Raw genomic sequence first — 19,187 nt, 5'->3', positions numbered from 1 at the left:
TCTCTGTCAAATAAATAAATAAAATCTTAAACAAAAAAAGAGATGGGGTTCTAAATGGATTTGAAGAACAAATATAATTGGTGAGACAGAGAATAACCTGAGCAAATTTATTTATGTTTTCACAGGGTTTCAACACATTCATTGATTCCTTTACTAACTCAACTCATTCTTCCAACCCATAATTCAGATATATTCACTCTGTGTTCTGCTAACATTGTTTTAGTCCCTGGAAATGCAAGTGGCTAGAAGGGGCAAAAATCCATGTCCTCATGAGCTTACATTTTGGTGGGGGGAAACATGAAATATTCAAGCATCCCATGTGACCCTAGGAAATCCACTTTCCTGGGGCATTATTTTCAATGAATGTGTAGGAGGTTGCACTTCCTTAATTTTCTTTTATTTTTCTCTTTGGTGGAGGCAGAGTTGAATTTTATGGCACTGTTGTTTCTGGAGTTAGGTGAGGAGACTCATGCTCTATCTCTAGCCTAGAGCACAGCGCTAGAAAACAGCTCGTTGAAACTGAATCACCGTGACTGTCTGGGCATCAGGTGATTCAGGGAACTGACAGTGCATCCAGTTCCCGTTGTAGACGTGCCTCCAACCCCAGGTGGGAATGGAACACGCCCTAGCTGGCAAACTGAGCAGTGAGGTTTGATCCAAATAAACACGGGAATTCAGAAGTCTGAGTAATTTCTTAGACAAGAAATTTTAAGTCTGTAAGCAGATAACTTGCAATAATATAATTATGGAGTTGAGTGTCAAGAAATATGCACTATAAAAGGAAAGAAATCCCTAAATCATTATAAAACAGAGACATGAGCAAAAACAATGAGGTCACTTATTTTTCTGAAACAACTTAGGATATTAGGATTCATTAAAGTATTTTATGAGCTGCAGATGACATTTTTGGACCAGTAGGTCTAGACGTTTCTTGATCTTTCTAATTGGTTTTAGTTTCATTTCTTTTGGTTATGGATTTCTTTGAGAATCTGATTGAATTTATACATCATCTTCTCAGAGAAGTATATATATGCTCCTGAACACAATGTGTATTAGAAAACTTTAGAGGCTTCATGGGTCTCCTGATAGCTCAGGTTAAGAGTCTTTGGTTTAATTTTTTTATTTTATTATTATTGTTTTTTTAAGAGAGAGAGAGAGAGAGCGTGCATGAGCAGGGCAGGGGGAGGGATAAAGGGAGAGAGAGAGAGAGAAACTTAAGCAGGCTTCATGCCCAGTGTGAGGCCCAATGCAGGGCCTGATCACATGACCCTGAGATCATTAACTGAGCTGAAATCAGGAGGCAGACCCTAACCGAGTGAGCCACTGAGGCACCCCAAGAATCTCTGGTTTTGAGGGATCTTTGTGGAAACGTTTAGTGATCCTTGAACCCATACCCAAGGTTCTCTTTGTGAATCCCAATGAAAGAACAAGGCAAATTGGAAACCTCTCTCTCCTTCTACTACTTGATAATTCGCCACAGAGATAAAAGTATTTGAGATACATTGTTAGTCATTAGCTATATTGATAGCTTGACTGGATAAGCCACATAAATGAATAAACAGAAACTGTAGTCAGCATTCCCGGATTCAGGGTAATTTCAGTGATACCTATTAAACGTAAACATAAATTGTACGGGGCCAAGCATTGTACTAGATGTTAGGACAAAAAAATGAATGAGACAGAAGCTCTGCTTGAATTCTGGTGGAAAATACAGCGAGTATCTGATCACTGTCCAATGTACAGGTGAAATGGAAGTGTGTACTAGAGGTCAGAAGACTGCCCTAGTGCATTTTCATTTTGTTTCTCTTCATTGGTTCATGGTATTCCCTCTGCCTAGGGTCTTTCTTTTCATCTCCGCTGTCGACGTGTACTCATCCTTAAAGATCCCTCTTTATGCTACAATCTCCATCAAGTCTCTCTTTCTTCCCTAATCTGGAGTCATCCTTCTCCTTTTCTGAAAACTTCTGGGAATTTGTGACTTTCTTACTTATTTAATTCTATTTTGGCTGATGTTATTGCTATTTGTGCTTATGTTCTGAGATACCAGATTTCAAGTTAGACCTTGTTACTGTAGCATTCAGCAAAGTATCTTGCATGTGGTAGAACAATTAATGTGAGTTGAGTTGAATTAACTCTTGCTTGACTTTGTCAATTTACAAAATTCTTTAAAATTGTTGACCAGTTTTGGGCACCTGGTGACTCAGTTGTTAAGTGTCTGCCTTCAGCTCTGGTCATGATCCCAGAGTCCTGGGATTGAGCCCCACATCGGGGGTTCGGGCTCAGCGGGGAGCCTGCTTTGCTTCCCCCCTCCCACTCTCCCTGCTTGTCTTCCCTCTCTTCGTTGCATCTCTCCCTGTCAAATAAATAAATAAAATCTTAAAAAAAAAAAATTGTTGACCAGTTTGTAGGATCCCAGAGGAAATCAGGGCATATACTTGGAAATCTGCAGAAGAGGGACTTTTTTTTTTTAGATTTATTATTTATTTATTTGACAGAGAGATAGAGATTACAAGCAGAGAGGCAGATGGAGGGAGAGAGAGAAGCAGGTTCCCTGCTGAGCAAGGAGCCCGATGTGGGGCTCTATCCTGGACTCTGAGATCATGACCTGAGCCGAACACAGAGGCTTAACCCACTGAGCCACCCAGGTGCCCCAGAAGAGCCACTTTTTAATGGAATAATTTTGTGAATGCCAGAAGGACAGCCACTAAATTAAATATATCTAAAATTCTGCTAAATAGAATATAACTATATAAGTTTTTATTAATCTTTTGAAGTTCTGTGTAGATTAGGCATCCGAAAAACATGTCTAGACTTCTTGGCAGAGTGGGTTGCCCCTTGTCAGAGGTGCTAAAGTTCAGTATGTAATGTCATTATAAATGCTGGATATGTTGTATCAGTTTTCTACATTTTACAACGTGGAGCTCAATAGATTGCGGTAGCATTGTACTCTGTTTATGTAGAAAAATTTCAACTCAACATTAAAAGTATATATTTATGGATTTTAAAAAAAAGTAAGCTTGATTGTAGATGATTTTCTAAAATGGAAAAGAATGTCCTGCCAATGGCAACAATTGGGATTGCTGTGGGGAGGGATACAAGACAGAGTACTGGTGTCATGGATTAATTCGTAATTTCAGTGTTGGATGATATGATGGTTTAGATAAGGTTCTGGGATGGTGTTGGAAATTTATATAGTTTCAGAGTCCATATGATACTGCCAATTGGGTAGTGATTTATAGTTTTGTCAAAGTAATTAGGGAAATAGATAGTTTCAAAATCAAAGGGGATGATTCTGTGGGGCCATATTTGAAACACAGATTCTGTGTTTCAAAGCTAGATGCAGGGACAGTGTAGGGTCGGGTGCCATTACAGAGAGATGCTTTGCTTCAAAGTAATTGTCATTGGTGCCAGCTTCTGGGTTGTTGTAGGATGGGGCGGTTTGCTTTATGGTTTCTGTTACTCATGGTGGCACTTAATTACATGTGGTGGTGATGGTAGAAGTTGCTTCAGAAATAGTGGTAGCAGGGGTGATGAAAGTTACGGTCGTGGTTTGGTTTGAGGGTGAGAGTTGAAAATGAAAACATTAGGTCTGAATTTTGGTTTGGATAGAGCATCACAGGAGGGAAAATTTCTTTTTGATAATGCTTAGTTTGTCTAAGTCTGTTGTTGATTAGTGGGTTTGGATGGAGTTTGGTGAGACTGACCAGTATTTTTTGAGATAGCTTTGGAAAAAATTGAGATTTATGAGTTTCTTAAATGAATAACAGGTTTTAGAAAATATTTTGGTAGATGAGATTTTGACTGACTACAGGGGTTTGTATGAGTTTTTGTAGTGCAAGCGCCTGATCAAATAGCTGGTGTAAGAAGATCTTTGAAAAGACAATTATTTTAAACTGATAAGAACAGATACTACACTTGATCTTAGCCAAAAGGCCGAGAAGCGATGAAAAGACAATTATTTTAAAAGCTAAAGTTAAATTCTTAACTTTAATTTATTTTAATTCTTAAAATAAAATTCTGCTTAAAAGCTGTTCTTGGATGAAAATAACGAAAAGCTACACCTGACGACCTCCTGACTTTTGGGTACATTTTAGATGGGTCAGCTCTTTACTTATCAGTTATTCTCCAGTGGTTTTGTATACATCCAGGCCTTAACTAAACACTGTGTTTGGACCAGCTATGGACAAGGAAATGTTTTCCAGTAAGCTAGTTTTAGATGAGTTTATTTAGAGGCAACAGTGTTTAGGGTAAGTTTTGGACGGTACAGCTCTTTGTATATTAGCTTGTTTCAGAATTTGTTTGGGGTAGCTCCTTGCTGAATAACTTCTTTGGGCAAGAGAATTCTTTGCAGATCAGCTTGTTTTGGACAAATATGTGTTGATCCAGGTCCGGGCTAAACAGCTGCCTTTGGATGAGCTTTGGACGGGAAGCTCTTTCCTGACAAGTTAATTTTAGTTGAGCTTGTGTAGAACTAGATCTTGAATGAATAGTTATTTGAGGGTGAATTTTGGATGGGGTGGTTCTCTGCTGGTCAACTGGTCTCCAACAAATTTGTATAGAGCCAAGTCTTGGCTGACCAGATATTTCTGAATGAGTTTAGGTCGGAGCTATTTTCTTCTCATGAGCTGGTTGAGGTGGGGGGGTGCTGAATTTGATCAGGCTTGTATTGGGTCGAATTTAGACTGAATGCAAATGAATCAGATTATGCCCTATGTTTGGTTCTAGCTTTCCTTTGCTGATTGTTATGGGACTGATCAGAGAAGGGTAACCGTAAAAAACTATCATTAAATCTTAGAGGAGAAAAGGTAAGTAAACTGATGGCAGTGTTTTTTATTTGACCCTCATTTTACTGGGAGGTCTAAGCTAGCTCTCATCTGTCTATATAACTTAGTTGTAGGGTCTTCTTGATTCAAAACTCCAAACAACTCTTTAACTGTGTTTTTAAATCACCAGATGTCAAGGAGGTGCCGAAGTGTCAATTGTTAGCTTCTTGATCAATTGTTCAGTCCAGGTAATTTATGGTAATTGGTTTGAGAAGCTATCAGTGGGGGATGGGGAGGAATCTCTTGTTTTAGGGGCTAGTTTCACTCTGCGTCCTTACCTCCTTACCCTAAGCCCAAATGAATTCTAGTCTTCTAACTAATTATTTAAAAATATCTGTTGGGTATTTGCTATTTTTCAGACACTGCTAGACAGAGAGGATTGGGCTGGTAGATTGTCAATTTGCTGTCTCTGATGTAAAATGAAAATAGATGAGGCCCAAGATTCAGTCATGCCACAGGCCAACATCTTGAAGTGTGGATGGAAGTAAAGTATGAGAGATGAAGAAGGAGCAGCTCGTTAGGAGAAAAACTGGTGAAGAAATAAAGGAATAAGGGCCATAGGAAGGCAGGATTTTTTTTTTAAAAAAGATTTTATTTATTTATTTGACAGAGAGAAAGAGAGAGATCACAGGGAAGCAGAGAGGCAGGCAGAGAGGTGGTGGGGGGGGGAGCAGGCTCCCTGCTGAGCAGAGAGCTCAATGTGAGACTCGATCCCAGGACCCTGAGATCATGACCTGAGCCGAAGGCAGAGGCTTACCCCACTGAGCCACCCAGGCACCTGGCAGGATATTTTTGTATTTAGAGCACAAATGGAGAGATTGGTCTTTACTGGGTCATTGTAACAGAAATAAGGGAGAAGCATATGGAAACAGACATGGGTAGAATTGCAGATATAGTGGCAGTAAATTGAGGGAACCAATTTGATGAATTCTTCTTGCTCTATCAAACAGTAGGCAAGTTCATTAACAAGAGTTGGGGGAAACGGGATAGAGACGGAGATTTTAGGCTGGAGAACACATAACATAATCTTTCGGCGTGTGAGTGAGCATGCTGACAAGAGACTGGTGGTCTGAGGCATTGTTGGTGTTTCCAGTGGGTGCCTGCGTGACTGCGGGCACTTAGCCTTGGTGCTGAGGACAGTCCTAGCTTTAGGGCAAGTATGGAAGTATCTAGGGATCCTCACTTGGGATTCTCCTACCTCTGATCTCTTCCTCTTTCCCCCTCCTCACCTTCCTTAACTGACACAACATGGGGAAAATAAGAGCCATTTAGGAGAACTCTCTTATTTTGTTAACTTCGCTGCACCTGGACCTATTTTCTTCTTATTATAATACTCTTACGAATGGACAACTCCTCGACTTTTGTTCTGGGTCCCATTCTTCTTTAAACTTTCTTAAGGACTTCCCTTTTCCACTTATCTTCCCATCTCGTTCTCTCGGATCATTTCTAGGAACATACCAACATGGTCCATGTTGAGAAACACAACACAACACAGCTCTCTTGACTCTACATCTCCATCCAGCAGCTGCCTTCCTTCTCGACTCTCACAGGACTTGTTGCGTCATCTCTGTTTCATCATCTCCCATTTCCTCATTTCGCAAGGGCCTCCATCCCCCATTCCATGGAAACTGCTCCTTCTTCACATCGCTAGTGACCCCCATGCCGCCAGTGCTAAGTGACAGTAATTGGTCTTCATCTTATCTAGCCTTTTGGTGGCATTTGTATCATTAACCATTGCCTCTTTCTTGAAATACTTTCCCATCCTCTCCTTTGCTTTCTTGGCTTTCATGATGCCCCTCTCCTGGTTTTCCTGCCATCTCCCTGACTGTTCTTTCTAGTTTTCTTTACTGTCTGTAGAAAAGTTAGTGTGCCTCAAGGTGTAGTGCTAGGCTTCCTTCCCTTGCCTTCTCTTTCACTGTCTTCCTTTTGCTTCCCTTCTCTTCCCCTACCTCCCTTCTCCTGGGATCTCGCTCATTTCTTTGTCTTTGAATACAATTCAAATGTCGATAACTCTCAATTCTATGTTTTTGCCTAAATTTTCCTAGGAGTTCAAACCCCTATACCTAATGGTCTACTTGAGATCTTTATCTGATAGCTGATAATTACTTGAACATAGCTGTTTCAAACTAACTACTTGACTGTACTCTGTATTCTTCTAAACTACTTTTTAAAAAAGTCATTGCCATCTTGGTAAGTGGCACCATTACCTACCCAGTTTATACCACCTAGGATTGATACTTTATAACTTAATTTGTCATGTACCATCAGTACCATTTCAAAAATATACCCCAAACCTCTCGATTTTTCTCCAGTCCTGTTCTTCCCTCCACGGCTCATCTAGTACTGGGTCTTACAACTGTAGTACCCTTGCCATCATGGATTAGATACATCTTTTTTTTTTGCAAGAAGAAAATCTTACGCCTTGGCCTCTTCCCACTAGATGTCAGTAGCATCCCTCCAGTTGTGAAACAGAAATGTCTCCAGGTGTTGCTAAGAGCGTCCTGGTGGGGGCACTGTTGTACCTCAGTAAGAGCTGCTGACCTAGTCTAAGTCCCCATTATCTTTTTTTTTTTTTAAGATTTTATTTGTTTATTTGACAGACAGAGATCACAAGTAGGCAGAGAGGCAGGCAGAGAGAGAGGGTGGCGGGGGTGGGGGGGGAGCAGGCTCCCTGCGGAGCAGAGAGCCCGATGCGGGGCTCGATCCCAGGACCCTGGGATCATGACCTGAGCTGAAGGCAGAGGCTTTAACCCACGGAGCCACCCAGGCGCCCCCACCCCATTATCTCTAACAAGAATTGCTGTGATAGTCTCCAAACTAATCTCTTGGTTCTTACTGATTAAGTTTTAGAATATAAGTGAGGTTTGGGGTGGGGGCGGTGGTGGTGAGGGCTGGAGCCCATGACCAAGAAAGAATTCTTGAGACATCTTTGGTGCAAAATGGTGGTTTATTAAAGCACGGGGACAGGACCCATGGGCAGGAAGAGCTGCTGCCCCAGGGGTTGTGAGGAGTGGTTCATTATATACTTGCAAGACGGGAGGGGGTCAGGAATAGTGTAAGTGTCTATGGATTTTGAGAGGCTAGCTGTTGTTGGGAAAAGGTCATTTATTACCGTCTAATGAAACCTTAGTCACGAGACCCCTCATATATATATCGGTGGGCCATATGCTTGGGTATGATTGCCAGCATGTATCTTGGAGGGTTTAGAGATAAAGCAAGTTTCCAAAGGAATTTTTATATGTTAAAGTCGACTTACAGGATCCTGGTTGGGGATAGGCGTCAGTCAGGCTAGGATTGCCTTTGTCCTTAGCGAAGTGTTAAGGTTGAGTCCCCAGAGGAATGTCACTCTGCCTGATTCAAGGACTTGTCAGTGGGCTCTAGATAGTAAGGAAATTAAATAACTTCTCTTCTGCCTCTGTTTCCCACATCATTACCCCTGCCTTCTGGTCTCAGGTACTGTTATCTGTGCATGGGCTACTTCACTAGCTTCTCCACTACCCGCTGCCGCCTCTCGGATTCCCCTCCAGGTCTTTCTCTCCACGCAGCCCCTAGAGAACATGCTGATACTCTCTTGGCCTCCTTAAAAACCCCCACTGGCTTTTCATTGAATTTTGAGTGAAGTATAAGCTTGTTACTATGGTCTATAAAATCTTTCTAAACGTTTAAACCTTTTAAATTAGAGTAAGTCTTAAAATAATTTATTATTTTTTGTTGTTAATGTCACCTGGCGCTCCTTTTCTGCTGTTCATTACGCCCTTGCCACCTCGGGCTCCTTTTTGTTTTCCACAAACGTGTCGGAGCCTTGGCCTTTGCTTTTCCACCGTCCCAAATCCTTAACCTCTAGATGTTTCTTTTCAGTCTTCAGCACTTGGCTTACGTATCTTCTTCTCAGAGAGGCCTTTCCCCCAAACACTGTACCGCCCACGGAAGCCCTCCCCCTCGCCTTCGGACACACCACTTCCCTTATTGCCTTCAAAGCACCACCTACCTACCACCTACCACCTCCGAGGACCTTGTTTACTACAACTTACTTGCATATCCTCCGGACTAGAGTAGGATATCAGGATCAGACACATTTGCGTGTGAATCCTGACTTCAGTACTTCATGGCCGGATATCTTCAAGCAAATTGAGGAATACTGTTCGTCTTTAAATTCTTCATGTATCAAAGGAGCATGTTCGTCTTCACCTTTTAGAGTTGAAGGTCGGACGGTTCTGAACACCTAGCATTATTCTTGGGACGTAGTAGATACTTAGTATTTGTTTTCCATTTAGGGTCTGAGACCCAAAGGCAAAGCTGACAGCAGATTGGCATCTGTGGGAAGGACATGTGCCATGGGTCCCTTCACTGCTGGCTTTAAGCAACACTAGCCCACTTCCCAAAAGTGAAGAGCCCCTCTCCCTTCATCCCCTACCACTGCGGGCTCTCCAGTTCTTGTTTGCAGGTATCCATATTCGAAGCATGTGTAGGTTGTAGACTGTTGGCATTCCCAGACAGTTATACTGGGGACTCCTCTATTGCCTGGGGCTCAAAAAATCACTAGAGAAGGTACACACATGAGATGCGACTGGGAGTAGTTTAGCTAACCCATCTCCAGGTCTCCACCTCTTCTCTCTCACAGACTAGTAGCAGAAAATTTTGATGTTTCTGATATATTTGATAAAGTTTTAGAATATAAGTGAGGTTCAGTGGGGGTAGTCTGGAGCCAATGACCAAGTAAGAATTCTTGAGATGTCTTTGGTGCAAAATGGTGGTTTATTAAAGCACAGGGACAGGACCCAGGGCAGAAAGAGGGGCTGCTCTGGAGTTGTGAGGGGTGGCTGATTATATACTATGGGGTTGGGGGAGGTTTCGAAAGAACTTTCATATGCTAAAGAGGACCTACAGGATTCCAAGGGCCTTGCCATTGTCAAGTAAGGTTGTTTTTCCTTTTAGTAAGGCACTAACAGTGAGATAGTGGGGAGCTGGAGGAATGTCACATTCCTCCTTTAACAGGTCCTTGCTAATGACCTTTAGGCTTAGAAGAAATTAAACTTCATTTACATTTCCCTGTGCCTCAGACTCTCTCTGTTCTATGGAGGGGAAGATGATGTTAGGGCTTCAGGAACTGAGTTATGGGTCTTTGAAAGTTAGGCTGTTGATAAGAAAGCTTCATCTTTGTAGATCACTAGGACATTTGTAAACTGAGGGAGATTCATGTCTTCCAGGATTGTGATCTCTACAAATCAACTCCTTGTTTTTTTTTTAGGGCAGCCAGGAATGCCTGAGGAGGAATGTCACATATATCCCATGGGTGTGGAGGTTGTGGGGTGTCATCTTCTGCTTTGTCCTCACCTTGTCTTCTGTTCCCTCATGATATTAATATGTAGAGTTATTTTTCCCTTTTTTTGCTCACCTTCCAGGATGCAGATCAGCTCTCAATTCTATTTTTGCAAATTCAAGTGTTAAAAGAAGGACCAGTTCTTTCTCTAAACAAAGGGATGTTTCTTCCTCAAAGTCTCCCACTGGAGTCAGATTGGAAAGTGACACATCTTTCCCCTTCTACATGTGTAATTCAGTGAAGGGATAAAATGCATCAACCAGTGATGCCTACTCTTCCCGATCCCAACACTAACTTAAAGTGGAGAAAACAAGAAGAGAGTAAAATATCCACGCAGTCTCCAGGACTGGTTTGGAAGCTATCTGACAACGTTACACATTTGTTCAGGGATGTTATTGTTTCCTGTTCAGTAGTCCTTGGTAAAGCTAAAGGACTTTTTACCCCCAGGTGGTTCCTAGGGTTGATCTGCTTGTCTTGGAAGACTCTCTGTAACCTTCTGCTTTGACTCTGGAAAAGAAAACCTTTCTTCTAACATAGTCAATCTTCAGAAACTGTTTCCAGATAATGTCTTTATTTGTTTAACCTCTGCTGATGATATCCACAGTCTTAGCATAGCCACACATTTCTTTATTTTTTGTAGGTGCTACTGTAGATTAGTAATATAATTAACAAGTTAGGGGCACCTGGGTGGCTCCGTGGGTTAAAGCCTCTGTCTTTGGCTCAGGTCGTGGTCCTGGGGTCCTGGGATGGAGTCCTGCATCAGGCTTTCTGCTCAGCAGGGAGCCTGGTTCCCCCCCCTTCAATCCCCCTGCCTCTCTGCCTACTTGTAATCTCTGTCTGTTAAATAAATAAATAAAATCTTTAAAAAAAAACAGTTAACAAGTTAAAGGATGGGATTAAAATAATCCTATGTCACAGGTACTTAAAATATGATGCCGCATGCTGTTTGCTGTCACTTCTAAACGACAGGTTAGTAGATTTACTTAGGGCGTACCGTTTAAAGAGACACAGTGACCCCGCAAATAAAATAGCAAATAAAGTAACAAAGCAAAGGAGCCAGTGAGCAAACCACTCACCCAATACCGGAATCTGCACTTCAGGAAGGCTGCCAGCAGAGGGCGCCTCTGCCAAGGCCAAGCTTTCTAAGAAGATGGTGGGTTGTTTTTCTCAGGTCATGAATACATGTCCCCTTCTGGTCAATGGTCAGAAATAAAATTCTCTACAGAAAGTGAAATAAAAACAATAGTGGTCAGCCTTTTTTGTAAATAAAAACGATGCTGAAGAGAATGAACTTTCAAGGAAAATTTGGTCCCTTTTTACCAATATTCTTTAATGGTTTCTGACTCCAAATCAAATTTTCTGGAACTCCTTGATTAGAAATTTACTCTATTATTTTTAACCTACTTCTCTATTACTTTTAATCCTAGTAGTGAATAAACTTGACGTTAAGGGCCCCAAACCAGACAATTTACTAAAAAAATCAAGGATCGCTTACTCAAGCATGTTTTATGATTATTAATTTGTTTAGAAACTTTCAACTACAAATTACTCTTCAGTTTTAAAGCTCAAAACTCACAAGAATGCCTCTATAATTTTATTTTGCAGTGTTTCAAAACAGAGCCAAATTTCCTTGTGGGTAGAGAACATAACTTCAGATGCGCATTATAGTGCTAGTCTCATGGAAATTGTGCAAATGAATGGGCTGTAATGGTTTTTCTTTTTCAGTCATTAGTTACTACTTCCACAGGATGCTCCATGAAAAAGGGATCCATGGTGGTGCATAAACAGTGAATTCTTGTACACTGAAAAGAAATTAAAAAACAAACAAACAAACAAAGGGATCCATGGTCAGAATGAGTTCAGGAGTGGCTACAGACTGCAAGGCATCTTGGAGGGTCACAGTGCTCCAGAGTGTGTTCAAGTCTCCCAGAAGTCCTACAATAAATGAAGATACTTCCTTTAACATACTTTAAACTTATTTGATTGGAAAATTTATTTTCATACATCTACCCTTCTATGGAATACATTTTGAGAAGTACAAAGCACATGACCACTCAAAATTTACTTTTTTGTAAGTCTGAATGATATATATATAGCTTAGATTGGCTTTCAGTGGTTTTAGAAATGACAGAAACATGAGTTTTTTAATGAATTTTTAATGAATTACATTTTTAAGTGTGAACAAATTCATAGCTCTTTTACATGTATTAATTAGAATATAGAGGTTGATTTAAACATACTGGACTTTTCCTGAATGTTGCTTTTCCTGCATTACATTTTTCTGAAAATAATAGTAACAAATGTCATGGGTTATGGACTGACAGAAAGACCCAACAGAAGCATGTGTAAATCAGGCAGTGTTTTCTCATAGGAGCGAGTCAGCACACTAAGGGTTGTTAGCAGAGAGAGCAGCAACTTTCTCTAGGAGGGATATGAACTTGGATGTCAAAGAAAGATTGTGCTAGGCAGAGCTAAATAGGCAAGGAAGACTTTATTCAAAACTACTGCAATAGAGGAGAGATTGAACTTAACTCCACTAAAACAATGGGTGGGAGAGTTTTTAAGCCCTGGGATGAGCCAGTGGAAAAGCCACAGAAGCTGGGGAGGGCCAGTCAACCTATCTGTTACTTGTCATTAGGTAGCTGGACTTGTTAGGTACTTAGGTAGTTGGATCCTACTTTCCCACAGAGAATTAGGAGATAGGAACATCCTCATTCTGGATGATTACCTTTCAAAGAGATGCTTTCCCGGTTCTAGAGAGAGACAGTCCCTGGGATATAAAATTGTCAAAGGGCTGTGAGATAATTTGACTAGTCTTCAAAGGGGGAGGAAAAGAATTGGTAATTTTAAGTGTTGTGAAGTAAGTGCCAAGGGCCTGTGGTCAGGGAAAAAACCTGTCTAGAGTCTAGTCAAGCTGAGTGTAATGTTAAGGTCATCTTTGTCAGCACCCAGAGCTTCACAGCAGGAGCAGAAACATGCAGATGATAATATTCTAGTGAGTGAGAATTGTATCCACCTTCTGGGAACTTATCCATGTTTTTCTAGGTCTAGAGGTACACACAGATATGAAATGCTGAACTAGTCCTGTATATAGTTAACATGAATAAATGTTGCAGGCTTCCTTAGGTGCACCAAGTACAGCTCAGCCTCCTGTAAATTAAACATTTGCCAGTATCACTGCTAAAATACAGCACAAAGACCTTCAGTAATACATAAACTTTTCACTCATCCACCTTATCCTTCTCAGACTACCATAGCCTGGTCCAAGTACAATTTAAAAGTTACTTGCTATCAAACTAAACAAGGGTTAATTCTCCAGATGTATCCAAAAGTCGTGGATAACAAACTCAGAGCATCTGAGGAACTCATCCAACAAAACGTGAAAAAGTAAAGATAATAATATTTATAGGTTTTCTGATATTTTAATTATAATCATCACCCTCATTTTCCATATCACCATCAAAAACATTTGTTGATTTATAGTATATAGAACGTCATGTCATGCATAGGACAGACAACAAGTGTAAAAGAATCAAGAGCCTCTAAGGGTGTAGTTTGAGGATAGACTTAACTTATTTTTCCTCTTCTCTGCGGATGGCTCAGCTAGTGGATTACTTAATTTCTTCTAAAGAAGTGATCTTTGACAAAAATAGGATCAATACAGTTTGTTGGACTTCAACTATGAACTCATTATAAGTTAGAAAATTTCTCGAGAGGGATAAAATTGAAAGTAGAAGGTTGAATAGATTTTCTGGAAAAAGTGAAGCTTAACTTGAGACTTGGCTTTGGTGAATCCACATGTGGTTTCTTTTGACCATAGATGGATGAGCAAAAAAGGAATCTCCTTAAAATGCTTTTATTTTAAAATCTATTTTTATTATTAATTTCTCTAATCACAGGAATAGGGCATGCTCATAGCAACTATTTTTAAAATAATCTGGATATTAGAGAAGTATATAATGTAGAAAGCTGAAGTCTTCCATAAACACCTCTACTTCCCAGGAGAATTTTTTTTTTTTTTTTTTTAACATGGGGCATGAATTTACAACACTGAGATCAAGACCTGAGCTGAGATCGAGTCAGACACTTAACTGACTGAGCCACCCAAGCACCCCAGGATAATTTTAAAAAATCTGATACATATCCATACGTACTTTCAAATACTTTGACAACATTATTAACATTGATATTTTAACAAAATATAAGATCAGAGTATACATGTTATTTAAAAAAATTTTTTTTTTATTTCACAATTTTTTTGACAACTTATTTGAGTATGTAGCTAAAACCTGACTCTTCCTGAGTTATTTTCAGATTATTTTAGGTGTATGGCTTTGCCTCGATTTCATATTAAAGTCTGTTGATAGCAGCCTTATTACTTCACTTTTACATAGCTGAAGGGAGCTAAGACTAAATGAACATCTACTCTGTGCCAGTATTGTTCTAGGCTATTTGGGTACTATTAATGCTCTTTTCTGCTAGAAAATTTCTGATTCAGAGGAATCAAATAATTGTCCAAAGTAACTACATAGCTAGTGGGTAATTCCAACCTATACGACCAGAAAGACTAATTTTTCTGTTACATATTTCAAAAAGTGGGTTGAGTACTGTTTTAAATACAATTTGTTGAAATAGGTAATTCAAATGGTAGGTTATGATCTACTCAAAGCTTTTAAAGTTCTATTTGCTAGAGAGTCTATCATTTTGTAAAACCCCACTACCTTTCTCCCCATGACTTGCCGGAACTTTCAGTGGGGACAACACAGTTGATAGGGTCCACTATATACGTAGCTAATGGCTTTTATTTCTAACACTACTTTCACCCAGTTAAAACTTAGGGGGTTGAAAGAAAATGTTCCTAGCTAAAAATAAGAAATCCTGGGCTTAATAACTCCTTTAAAAATTTTAGAACTTTCCTCTTTAAATACACACTATGAATAGCTTAATTAAGAGGTTCAAGATGATGTGTCAGTAATCCCTATGTAGGTAAAATTTGTGATTACTAATTAGATATGATAATACAGTAATCTGATGTCTTCTTAGAGTATCTTAACTGTGGGGTAGAAAAGGTTTTTTGAGTTATAATGGAAATTGAAAATTTAGAAGATATATACAAATACTGGTTTTCCTTACTGTATAAAGGAAGATCAACCCTTATCTCCAACGAAGCAGGGCTAATGGACTGACAGTAACCAATGTTGGCATTTCAATCATCTTTGATGAGTACGTTAATAAGAAGGTTAGATAAACACCCATGCTTTAGAGTAAATGGCTCACTCATGATTTTCAGTCTTTTCGGTCTATTAACCTTTCAGCTGACACTAGTTTGCTTTTGTGTCAGGAAGGAGATCTGAGTTTTATTTGCCCATGTAGATTCTTTGGGATAAGATAGTGAAGGTCAAAGACAAAGTGTTCTTGATTTAAACTTTTAGATGTGTCATTTCCTTCTTGCTTTTACAACAATGGCTTAATTTTAAAATGGACTCAAATATCACATGTGCTCTTGAACCAGTATTGGTTTTCACTCTGGAGAGCTTTCTGGAAGTCTGAAACGGGACTGACACATGGAGGGCATGGAGAGGCCAAAGTAAGAGGCAGGTCACTCCGGACTGGTAGTGGCAAGTTTAATAAGGGAACTTACATATGGGGCTGCTCTTGGGTGGCTGTAAGAAAAGGAGACTGCCATGCCAGCCTATCTGAATTTTAAAAACATCTATAGAGGTCTTAACTGGGTTTAGTCATGTATACTGTCAAGGTCATCACAAAAATATATTACTGTTTCAAGGCTGTGTCCTTCAGTCAGCTTCCAGTGTGGAAAAGGCAAGCAGAAAGCTCATTTCAAGGGCATGGGAGAGGTTGAGGAATCTAACTGACCCAGGTCCATCTCATGGTTCAGCGAATTGTCACACCCCCTTGGTAACCTCTTCCAATGACTAAATTCAACAATAAATTTGAGTAATCCTAAATATATATTTTAATGTTCTTTCATCATGGAATTCTGTAGTTCTGTGAAGTATATGGATTACATAAGGGATCCAACATTAACATAACACTTTAAATTTTTTCCTTGCTTATTTGAGGTAGATCTGTTACTTTGGCCGCAGGGTCCAAACCACAGGTGGTACCAGGTATCTTGGTTGAGAACAGAGATGGAGACAGTGGAATAGCTGGAGAAGGAGACAGTCTTGGCTTCTGGCAAAAAAAAATGTAATATTTGTGAGACTAACCAAAGAATATGGTGATTCAAAGTGTAGGGGAATAGAAGGAGAAAGTATGCACATCCTCTTTGCCTAATTTCCTAATTTTCTAATTATTTTCATGTTTTCTCATGTGGTAAGTGCTAGTGAGAACATAACAGGTACTATGAGAGTAACAATCCCTGTTTCGTTCTGTAAATAATGCTCAAGTTGCTAATCTGTCCTCATGGTTTTATGTACTTTACACAGATCGAATATCCATTTCCTTTCTAAAAATCTTAAGTCTCTTTCCATCTTCAGCTCTTCAACTTCCTGTGAACATCTGCATTTGGATATACTATCAATACTAAACATAGTTTTGTAAAATCTCCCACAAGCAGGGCTTGTATCCAATAGGGAACTACCATGGATTTGTTGGGTTTACTGAAAGATGTTTTGTCCTTTCTCCATCTCTAGTCTTGCTAAATTTCCCCGATATTTTCTTGCTCTAGACCTTGTTTTGTGTTTTGGAACTCCTTTTCTTCTTCTAATCTTGCTTTACTTTCCATCTTGTTTGGTTAACACTTTTAATCTTTTCTCATACTATAGCTATAAAATACACTCAGGTGGTGGAATTATTGTCCCCAAGTTCTATTTTTTCCACATTATTTTCCTGTTAAAAAATATACTTGGTTTTTTGACTAATATCCATGGGTCAGCAACATTTATGGACATGCTGCCTTTAGTGAAATTAAGCAATAACCCTGGTATAACCACAAGGTTCAAGTTATAGACACAGGAGAATGTCTTGATAGATTTTATTTTTTAGATCCTTTATGCCTAACGGTTCATCACACTCTGGTTGTGATGTATATGTGCCTGGAATTTTATGAATTAGAAAAGAAGAGCATATGCAGTGATGTTGAAATTCATCTTATGTTTGTGCAAAGTGGTAGTTTTATGCACACATAAAAGAAGGAGTTCAGGGCGCCTGGGTGGCTCAGTGGGTTAAGCCACTGCCTTCGGCTCAGGTCATGATCTCAGGGTCCTGGGATCGAGTCCCGCATCGGGCTCTCTGCTCAGCAGGAAGTCTGCTTCCTCCTCTCTCTCTCTTTGCCTGCCTCTCTGCCTACTTGTGATCTCTCTCTGTCAAATAAATAAAAATAAAATCTTTAAAAAAAAAAAAGGAGTTCAGTGTAAGTAAATAAAAAAATATTACATTAATGGGCTATAAATTGGATAAGAAGAGAAAGAAAAGAAAAAACGGACAAGAGGAAGGGGATGGACCTTGATCCAGCTGGGAGGTGAATTGATTAAAGGCCAGATATAAAAAGAATTATTGAGATTGGTAGTCCTGGAGCTGGGAAGATAGAAGATGGTGATTACAGGATAGAAACCTAGAAATTGGGATTTTTGGCGGAGGTCCAGTATATGATTGCAAGGGTTTGACCATGCGAAAGGGTGGAAAAGTGGGGTAAAGGAAAGGATCATTGGACATGAGGTGGAAGAAGTGAGGCCAGGTTCAAAGCGAATTGCCTATGTGATTGTTAGAGTCACCAAGCATTATAAAGTAAGAAATGGTGGGGAGAAATCTGGTGAGCTGGGAAGTAAAATATTCAGTGACTGGAGGAGTGACCAGGAGAAGAGGTAATCGCAAAGCAAGAGAGCAGTGTTTGTAAACTCTGACAACAAACACTTTAAGAGAGTGACAGATTTTGAGGGAAAAGGAACAGAAATAATCTAGTTGAAGCTATGAGGTGTCCATGTATTCTATCTCCAGGTCCTGTGCTTCATGAGGGTGTGAGAAAAAAAAACATTCAATACTAGAAATTCTACTTTGAGGAACCCAGTGCCAGCTAGGGGAATAGGATGACAGGAAACTTCTGCATAGAGGCTGGAGACCCATGGTATTGTGCTCACAACTTACTTGCCCTTGAGTCACAGTGGAAAGGCAGAGATTGAGAGGAGGGTAGGAGATTTGGTTATAATAGGGCATATATAGACCCATATGGGGATAAAAGTCCAGATGATGATCAATAATTTGGGAGTCCTAAACATCTTTCATTGATTGACATGAAAAAGAGAAATACTTTAATTTCTAGAGGGGAAGCAAAATCATTTGTCTCTTTAAATGACCACTATCCAAGTAGAGAACATTTTAAATACAGATAATCCCGAGGAGAAAGAAATGTCTTCAGAAATAAAAATAATTTTATGTCTTTCTAATTTAGGGGGAATTTACATGTATTTTTTCTAAGAAATTAGGTAAATATGTCAAAAATGAATTTTTCAGTGCCTGGTGGAGCTTTGGATGCATGTACTGACATTTTAGCCACCTATTTTCAGAAATTCTGAAAAATTTAGAAAATTTAGAAAAATTTGTTAGTACTGCATTTCATCCAGTTTTCGTAACATGTGACATAACAATATGACAGAAATATTTTCCAAAATAGTTAATTTTGTTGTCCTTCCTCAAAAGCAGAGTCAACACCATAGAGGGCAAATTTGATATAGTATAGGTTTCAAGAGTGAAGCTTAAATTCATATGATCTGAATTCTCTAAGTGATATTTTTACCGTAATATCCAATTTTGCATTGAATCTCTGAAAGAAAATGATAAAATCAAGAGCTCATGAAGACTGAAGAGTCTATTTATCTAACTGCACAACTCCCTGACTTTTAATATGGAATAAGGCAGCGTGGTTTCCCAGATTTAATAGATGCAAAGGAATGGGTTCTAGGGAAAGCAAGATCAGGAACAACCTGTCCCACTGCAGGGATAATAACAGCCAAATGCTAAGCTAATGTGGAATGAGAAAAGGAGAGAGAGTTCTAATGCATGTGTTGGAGGGCAGTAAAGAAGATCTC

General features: G+C 39.6%; 1 pseudogene; it reads right to left on the bottom strand.

Annotated features, from left to right (window-relative positions):
• Window positions 1-3,809: 3,809 nt before the first annotated feature.
• Window positions 3,810-3,945, bottom strand: LOC123392064 (annotated as a pseudogene).
• Between the last annotated feature and the right edge of the window lie 15,242 nt (window positions 3,946-19,187).

This window comes from Mustela putorius, unplaced genomic scaffold (genome assembly GCF_011764305.1).
Source record: "Mustela putorius furo isolate JIRA1106 unplaced genomic scaffold, ASM1176430v1.1 tig00000430_pilon_pilon_pilon, whole genome shotgun sequence".
Lineage (NCBI taxonomy): Eukaryota > Metazoa > Chordata > Mammalia > Carnivora > Mustelidae > Mustela > Mustela putorius.
The sequence above is the reverse complement of the archived record's forward strand: the minus strand, read 5'-3'. Positions and strand labels throughout refer to the sequence as shown.